Source organism: Rousettus aegyptiacus, unplaced genomic scaffold (assembly GCF_014176215.1).
Source record: "Rousettus aegyptiacus isolate mRouAeg1 unplaced genomic scaffold, mRouAeg1.p scaffold_m13_p_9, whole genome shotgun sequence".
NCBI classification, from domain to species: Eukaryota; Metazoa; Chordata; class Mammalia; order Chiroptera; family Pteropodidae; genus Rousettus; species Rousettus aegyptiacus.
In genome coordinates this window covers 19,781,379-19,791,434 of record NW_023416312.1, presented here as the reverse complement: position 1 = coordinate 19,791,434, position 10,056 = coordinate 19,781,379, and positions in this window count along the sequence as shown.

Below are 10,056 nucleotides of genomic sequence, written 5' to 3'. Positions count from 1 at the left end.
TTATTAAATAATAGTACATAAGTCAAAAGAACAAACACGATTATCTGGTTTAATTGAATTTCGTTTGACTTATTTCTTCAGATAGACACTGCTTTTAGTGCGGGTGACAGAGCATACAAATAGAAATAAGGCTTTTGATAATGATACATAATAGGCATTTTCTCTCTTTTCACACAGATCACAGATAAATATGTGTTCCCAAAGATCCGAAGATTTATATATAAATGAGAAAAACAAAAACCAGTACTTAAGGCCCAGTTCTCCAAATAAAAGAGGAATATCACAGAGACACGAGGCAGCAAGGCTTCATTGATCATTTGTCTACCTGGGATATTGTCAGCAATATTCAGGTTCAACCCTCTTATCCTTATCAGAATGTTTGTCTGGCAGTGGCCTCACAGATTATCTATTTCTGCTGAATAAGTTGCAGCAGGGCTGCTAATCAAGAGAGAAAAGAAGCTGCCTTTGGTGATGAAAATTGCTTTCCAGTGACTGATTGTGCTAATCAATCTTCTATGAGGGAAATCAGGAGGTAACGATGGCCAATAATTGCAGAACACTGCTGCACACATGAAGAAAAATAACTGATGCACAAATCACAGAAAAGCAACTCTTGAGAAAGTGTTTCAGAGCTGGCTATTTAAAAAGTATACATTTTGGAAAACAGTTTTTCACAGTTTAACACCTAAGCCTATTTTTAATATATGGGTAAAGACTATACCTACTTTACTCTGGCATTATTGTATTTGACAATACTTCAAAATTTGAGAGTAACCTGGGATTTCTTATCAGAAATCTGAAAAATCATTAAAAATTATAAAAATTATCAAGACAGTGCAAGGATTACATTTAATCACTGATCATAACTTTCTGCATATGATAATCACAACTGAACTCATAACAATAAATCTTTATTTCTAATGATTCTTAACTGTCAGTGCAGCTCAAGAAATAATCTCCAGTGTTTCAGTCTCTTTAGTTTGCTTAGAAGTTTTTTGTGGCATTACAAATATGAACTCCAATGTAATGACTCTATAGTAAGTTCTATGCAGATATTGTAAAGTAGAATCTAAAACTTATACTCCCCATTAAAAATATATATATTTTTCCAATCTGTTATGCACTTAATAAATTAATTTTTTTCAGTTACAGTTGACATTCAATATTATTTTATATTAGTTCCAAGTGTACAGCATAGTGACTAGACAGCCATATTATCTATGAAGTGATTTCCCCTAACAAGTCTAGCACCCACTTGGCACCATACAGTCACTACAACACTATTAACTATACTCCGTATGCTGAACCTCACCTTCCGTGACTATTTCGCAACTACCAATTTGTACGTCCTAATCCCTTAAACTGATGGCTAAAAATTTTTTTAAGGACTCTGTATAATCTGAGAGTCAACTACATAAGAGATCTGGAATCATATATATGAGTAAAATGCATTAGATAATGTGTGAAATTTGGTAAATCAATTTTGGCTGCTTAGAGGCATATATTGCATTTCTTCAAATCTAAGAGAGCATCAATTTTAAGACTCGCTAAAATAATTAAAGAAGAAATATGTCACAAATTAAATCATAACATAATTTCATGAAAGTCCTGCATGGCACATAATCTGGTCACACTAGTCTCTTTTTACTTCGAAGTTTACTCTTCTATTTCTAAATGATTTGGAGATTTTTTCCAGCCTAGAGTGACATTGCTCAGAGTATATTAGGCAATTTCAAAAGAATATAACAAAATGTAAAACAATGACTATTTATGACAGGAATCTCTCTAAGGTCTCATAAAGCATTTTTGTATCTCTTTGCATGAAATCATGAAATCACTTTCATTTCCCCAATGATAAGTGTTTGCTTTAATGGCACCAAATTTATACCCTACTGATGTATTTTCATGCCCAAGTAATTCTATATTTCAAACCAAATGATACGGTAATTACTGATAAAACTGTAAAGCAATGAAACTCAACATGTTTAGTAACATAACTCAACTGAAATGATATTAAAAGCTATTACCAAGAGTGTATATGGGCAAGCAACGACAAGCGCAACATAACTACTGGCTGGACAGTGGTGGTTGTAAGATACAAACACATTCTGATATCAGAGAAGTTAAAATGTGAAAAGTGTGCATTTTAGGATTGATTAAGTACAATAATACACTGCAAGGTGAAACTTTAGAGATGATGATTTTCAATTCATTCATTTTTCACAGTAGCTCCATGAGGCCCAGTGAATTAAGAAAAGCTGCTTCAGGTGGTAAAAACTAAATAAGAATCTTAACTTTTAAGACAACTTGTATTTATTAATTCCTATTTTAGTGATCTTCCCCTTTTGAATGATTTATTACTTTATAATTTTCCTATTTCTCAAAGCTGTTATTTGAAGACTGATTTAACTCAACATGCTATCAACCACTGATCATTGAACATGATACATAGGTTGCTTCTATTCTTTATAAAACGAACCTACTTGACAATATAAGATGTTCTTAATCCATTATGCAATTTCAATATCTTATTTAACTTTAGTAACTAAAGGATAAAAATATTATCCTTGATTAGTTTTCCTAAAATAACACTTTCATTCTGCCAAATTAAATGTCTTCCTTTTGTTTCCTGCACCATCGAACTTTTTAGGCTTTTCATAATTTAGCCTCATCTAAATTACTTGATTTTTTCCCTTTACTTGAAACCATTATCCTGATTTTTAATTTAGTCATTAGAACAACTACTCATAAAATTATCATTCAATCTCAAAATTTTAATTACTGTCTAACGAATCTTCTGAAAGTTAAATAATTTATTGTATTAATTGGCTTTGGCTAATAGCACACAATGTACACCACATCTGGCTTTGAGTGTTATTCCCTCTTAATACATTTGACAGAACCAGAAAAGGAGGATCTGGAGTGAACATACCACTGGCTATGAGCTCTCACACCAGTTTTGACTTCTTCATCTGGCTTTCATAATCCTTTTTAAAGTTAGCTTTAGTAGTGTGAGGTAGACACTGTCACATATCAGGTATATGTGAAGGCATTCTCAAGTAGAGTATCACCTTTTTCATTCTTTTGCCGTGACAATGTATCCTTGTTTATAATCAAGCTTCTTGCTGAAACAAGAAACCAAATTCAAAAACCATTAAATCAAGCTTCACTGAATACTTCAAAATTAGTACTATATAACGGATGGTTAATACCAACTTTTGGTTATTATGTCCATTACATTCTACTCTGCCAAAAAATAGTGCTCAAAATATTGAAGGACTAACACAATACAAAAATAAGAATAAAAACAAACTTATCAGTACCTAAATGTGTTTGTCATCATTCAGAAAGTATTCTGGATCAGCAGAAATATGTTTAGCTACAAATCAAAGGACTGAGGAGGAATTATATGTTGTTTGAGTTGTTTTGTGATAGGAAGAAACTTCCATTCACCTTTTCTCTTCTTCTCTAACTTAATAGACTGAAGTCCTAATGACAATCTTTAACCTGATGCCATGATCACTTTGCCATAAAGATTGGTCAACCAGACATATGATATAAGTCGTTTCCTTTTCTAGTAAAATCATACCATCCTACATAATTATAAATATTAAGAATTAATCACCACCTTTTACACAATAAAACGTACATATATATAGCATTATATGTAGTATCATATAGATATGAAATTTTAGATTTAATATGAGTCCAGATTTTACAAATTAAGGTTTCAGAAATTAATGTGTCAGAAAATAAATTTAATATTCAAAAATGGAATTTAATTAACATGATGGAATACAAACAACCATTAGAAATTATGGCCTCAAGCCCATTTCTCAGCATATATAAAAAGTTAAAGTTAGATTAAGTTGTTAAAAGTATACCATGTGATCCAACTAATGTGATCCTAGTTAAAATCTATGCATACTATATGAAGTTTCTGATATATATTTATTTATCTATATATTAATATTTAGAAGGTCATGCACACAAGTATAATATGAGAACAGTGATTGGTATGAGTCATGGCATTATGAAATACTAGTCTGATAAAAAAGGGATGACTTTGTTGTGTTAGTATATTCATTTCGTGTTATTGTTCTTTTTTCCTTATACAAAACATTCTTATTTCCTGGAAGATTTATTCATAATATACTAGGAAATTATTCTATTATTCCTATTGATTTAAAAAAAACTATCAACTAATAAGTCAGGATATTTGCAAATTGCATGACAGTGGTCAAGTATGTGTTGTTAGATGATTTTGGTTGCCATCGAAAATCAATGGTCATATCTACAGAATTGATAGATCCTTAATTTGGCAAATCTATGTAACCCATGGGTGTATTAGGTTTGTAATAATAGATAAGAGGCTTATTTAAAGAATGAAGTGAAATAATGTATGTAAAGTACCTAGTGTACTGCCTGGAAATTAGTAAACACTCAATAATAATGGTTAATTTTTTTTATAATAAAAGTGTGTTATTTGGGATGTTTTTATATAAAATCATATCAGCAAATATATTCACCTTTTTAAAAAATTATGATAAAATTAGTTAAATAAATTCCTCAACCAAGAGTTGAGGAATTTATTACACCATATAGTAAATGTGCAGACATTGTGCTGACTAGTACTTTGAAATCCCAAGAGTATTTCATGAATAGTTGGTTCTGTGACTATCTGAAGGTATTTCAATAACAGCTTTTTCAATTCATAGATTTCTACTTTAAGAAACTATATTTCGGTTATATTAATCCAGAATTAATGTATTGTAAACTTCATTTCACCTTTCCATACTTCCAACATGTTTTGCCAGCCACGTCTGCAACTCTTAGAAAAACAGTTAAGTTAGGAAAGAAAATCATGACATTCTTATTAAAATAAAATATTCAATAATAGTGGAGTGAGAATTTTCCATAAGGTAATCACTGTTGTACATCAAAGCTCCAAAATATTTCCTGAAATTTATTTTCTCTTTGTGTTTCTTGCTAGTTACTATAGAGACCACCATATTTGCCAGGGGTAGAAATGAAAGTTGGAAGGGAGATGAGTAGAGAAACTCCCTAATAGCCACAAAACTCATCTCTGAATATCTTATAGCACTGTTAACTTTACTGAATTTTAAGATAATGGCTTCAATTTGTCATTTTTTAAGTCAAATTTATAAGATATTTTTAGATAAACCTTTCAATCATCATGGGACTGCTCCAGGTGAAGCCAAATCAGGGATCCTAGGGCCTACCTTCTCAAGAAGAGCCTTTGGAACCCTTAGATCTTTCCACAGAAGAGGGCATTGAAAAGACCTGAGTTAGAAGATAAGAAAAGTGAAATAAACACAGGGGGTAACATAAACCTCAATTTATAAGGTATAGTTTGCTTATTTTAAATTTGAGGACTTCTACAGAGAAACTTCTCTGTGAAACACATAGCATATCTCTGAGAAGCAAAAACTATATCTATCATGAAAAAGAGCACATAATTCCAGATTACTGAAGGTCTAAATAAAGCAAAGTCTAAAATAAAGTTCTTTTGCTCATGTTAAATTCCAGATTACTGAAGGTCTAAATAAAGCAAAGTCTAAAATAAAGTTCTTTTGCTCATGTTAGTCCCAATCTGATTGTCTGTCTAGGTTCTTCTTCTTAGTCTAGGAAGTTAACTCTTCCCAAGTACTGACGCAAGTAAGGCCCATTCTTTGGAGGAAGACTGCAAGACAACTTTATCAAAATACATTGTCGTACATGAACATAGCATACAATAGGTCCACATCTACCATATCACATGTGGTTTCATAACACAATATTCCTCAACTCCACAAAACTCTAAATTCTGATTCTATTCACCACCCACTCTGGTATATTGGGACTAGCAGACTGACAGAATGGTTATTATGTAAAATCAACCTATCTCTATTTACTAAGGAGAGTCACTATTGTGGCACCATTTTAATTTGCAGCACTCCATACAACCTAAAGAATGTCAGCTAGTGATTCTATGTGGAAATAGCAAATTATTTTGATGCCATCAAGACCTATTAATTTGAATATTCCCAATTTAACTGATCATCACCAGGAGATAGAATAAATATACTAAATAAGAACATGAATAAATATTTAGAGACACTTTTCTTATTGAGAAATACAAAGAACGTTTTAAAATCATAGTGCACAATCTAATTTTAATTTTTTTTCTTATATTCTCACAGAGCTCTTCTTTACTGTAGAGATTGGGAGTCATAAAAATGCAAACATGTTCTCTTTATTTACATTAACATTAATAACAAGAAATTTTAAAACACAAAAATCTGTTTCAGTCTACAGTTGAATCTGAAAAAAAAATCCTTATTTCAGTTGATATTTTTCAATATGAAATAACATTTTTCTTGCCACTTTAAAGGAAATAAACATTGATAAATGTTATTAACATTTAATTAATGATTAATATCTCTGTCTTTTCCATAATGATTTATTACAAGAAGCGTTTTATCATGTTCAAGAGTCATGTAAATAATTCTATGCAATGTCATTTATAAATGTTTTATAACAGGTTGAGAGAACATTATTTAAAACCTGTTTCAAACATGAAAAAGGTGAACACAAACCTCCTAATGACTGAATCTTAGAAGTCTGTGTTCTCATTAATCAAAATTCTTAAATCATTTCTAAATGTTACCACAATTTGAAATGCAACTGCCATGTCTTATTCAGTTTTGCCCTCAAGCAGGAATAGAAAAGATCTACAGCACTCAACCCAGAGTAAGCATCACAGCATAGGATTGTTAGGTGCAGTGTTAACAAAAGTTCCAGAGCATTAACTGCCATCGAAGCTTAAAATATTCTGTTATTAATTATAGACAGATTCTAAGTAGGGGATGTAGTAGAAGGAGTTTATGACAGATTTTTTAAGATAACCTTTCAAGTTAATTTACTAGTACTAAACCTAACTTAAAAATGAGTGTCACCTATCATTGGGAAATTTCCAACGGTATGTGGCGATTTTCTCTTTTCTGGTGCCTAGATGGAAATTTCATCTTAATTCTGCCATTACAGATCCATGGAATACAATAACTACTTCCGGAAACTGTGATGAGGAGAAAAATTCTCACCCGTCTCTCCTGCAGATAAGGAGTCAGTATCCTATCTCGCTTTGGGCAGATGGGGTAGAATGGAGGAATAAGGAGGGGTAGGGGTTGATACTGCCTAAGCCACTGGTCAGAAATTAAATTTGAGGAATTTAAGAATGCATGTTCATTGTAGATCCTCTTCTCTTTCATGCCTGTCATCTGCTTTTTGTTGGGACAAAACCATTGGCTAAATTTGTGAGCATGTACTATCAGAAATACCACATTTAGGTAAAATAGGAAAATACATTTCATATGCATTTGGTAAAATAATCAAACCAAAGAAAATAAATAATGAAAATCCTACAGTGCTATAGAGAACACTAATCCAAAATTTGACAAAAACAATTTCACATGTAAAAAGATCTATTTAATACTATAGTTATTTTTCAAATAGGAGAGAGTTGTCTAGCCAATGTCTTTAAGCCTTGTGAGTTCTCACTTGGTTATCTCTTTACTTTGAATCTTGTCATCACCACCCCAATTTCCACCCCCCCCAACTCAGACTTCCTTCCTCTCTCTACTTTATCTTACACACTTCAGCAGGATTCCTTTTTCTAAATATAACACAGGCCATAGCCTTCCTTCAGGGACTTGTCATTCCTTACATTAACATTGCTCACCCATGATCCTCAGACCACATATGCCTCTAGGGATGTTACATAGTGGTCGATAAAGAAAAAAAAAGTAATCTGTGATCAAATATACTTGGAAAATACAGGATAAACAGAGTAATTCAGTTTCTCTACTTCTCATAACCTTTGGTATCCCAAAAACTGAATACGAATTTCCAAGTTAGAGCTAAGATATGAAGTACTGCCCAAATTTATTGGTTCATCAAAATCATTTTTTGCAAAACATTTTCCAACATCTTGAAGGACACTTAAGAACACTTTTGGGATAGTAGTCCACAGTTTAATGACTCAATTCTAAATCCGATAGTGTATTAACTTCACAATAGGACCCTGTGTTAGTTTCCTAGGGCTGCCACAACAAAGTACCACAAACTGGGTGGATTAAAACAATAGAAATGTATTCTCACATAGCTCTGAATGTTTGAAGTCCAAAATCAAGGTGTCACCAGGGCGTTGCTCTTTCTGAAGTCTCTAAGGGACAATTCCTTCTATACCTCTTCCCGGTTTCTGGTGGTTGCCAACAATCCTTGGCATTCCTCGCCTTGCAGCTGCATAATTCCAATCACTGTGTCCATCATCACATGGCCTTCTTTCCTCTGTGTCTGTCTTCCATCAAACTTCCCAGTATGTGATCTCTGTGTCCAAAGTTTGCCATTCTTATAAGGACACCAGTCATTGTATTAGGGTCCATTCTAATGCAGTACAACTTCATCTTAACTTATTATATCTAAAATACCTTATTTCCAAATAAGTCACATTCTGAGGTTCCAGGTGTTCATGAATTTGGGATGACACTATTCAACCTAATATAGACCCCGACCATCTTTGTAGTATTTTCACTCACTATTCTTTTACTGTTTCCTCTATTTCAACCAATAAGTTTTAGTTACCATGCTTTTCCTCCTATGCCATTCGGTCTTACAGATTATGCACTGGGATGAGTTATCCTTGAGGCAGATCCTATATGTTGGCTCATTCAACAACTATATCAACTCTTTCTCCCTCACTTTCCTCTACTATTGAAGCTAGAAAGGGAAATACTTGATTTCCCTGTCACCCTTACAGCTAGAAGTGGCCATGTGACAAAAGTTCTTGGGGAAGGTTGTCATCAATAAGTAAAAATACCAAACATCATGAGAAGAATATTTTCCTTTTTATTTTACACTTTTCTTGTCTTCCTACCTAGAAAACAGGGAGACATAATAGCTCGAAGTGCAATAGCCGGCTTGTGTCCATAAAGATGAAAGCCATACATACCACATGTGGTAAGGCAGGAAGATCAAAGGAGCTTGAGTGCTTGATAATACTATGGATTGCCTATTCTTAGACCTTTTGTGTTCAAGTCACTGTTTATAGGGCTTTCTTCAGCTAGCAGCCAAGTGTAATTCTGATTAATAAATCTCTTCCATTTGTTAAATTCAAGTTTCACCAGTTCTCAATAATCAGACATTGCTTTCTGTAGCTGGAAAAGGATTTTGCTTCTCTGAATTGGCATAATGACTGATTGCTAGAATTAATTTATCAATTAAACCTGCCCTGCCAGGCAGCATTTCTTATACTCTTAAACTGTTATTTTAATATTTTCTGTGCCTTAAATACTTTCATATTTATGTATATAACTAAACATAACATAATTGTATTATATGACTCATAAAAATAACATACTTAAGAGAAAGTATGGTTTCTTATATTTTCTTCTACTTCATAGCACATAATGCTAAAATATTTTATCAAAACATGTTCATTATGTTATTAAAATTGAGGTTTGTAATTATCTGTAAAGATGTTGTTTAATATTGTCTTCTCAAATAGTTTTTTTTGCTGAATCTTCTGCTACATCCATCAGACTGTGTTGCTGACTTCCTACTGCATAATGAACTTGGAAGCAAAACATTGCAGATATTTTCTAAGGAAGACTTAGTCTATAGATTGATTTTTTCGAGACACAAACCTAAGTGTCTGGTACTCAAAGGGTCAGTTCAGAGTTGCTATTTGTTCAAACAATAACTTCTCTCTGCTCTTAGGACTCGACTCTTAGAAGAAGGATAGACAGGCTTGAAATGTTCTTTTAGGAATCCAAAGAGAAGGAATCAAAAAGGACTGATGCTGATGTTTGCAATAAACTTTAAAGAATTTGGTAAACGTTCCATTTATGTAAGATAACCTTTTGACATTCTCAGAAGAAAATCTCTTTATAATATGGATTCTGAAGGTAACTATATATGTTTGCTTAGGCCTGACCCCATAGCAGGGACAAAGCCAAGCCTCTACTTAGTGCCTTTGCTACACACACTTTCATATAT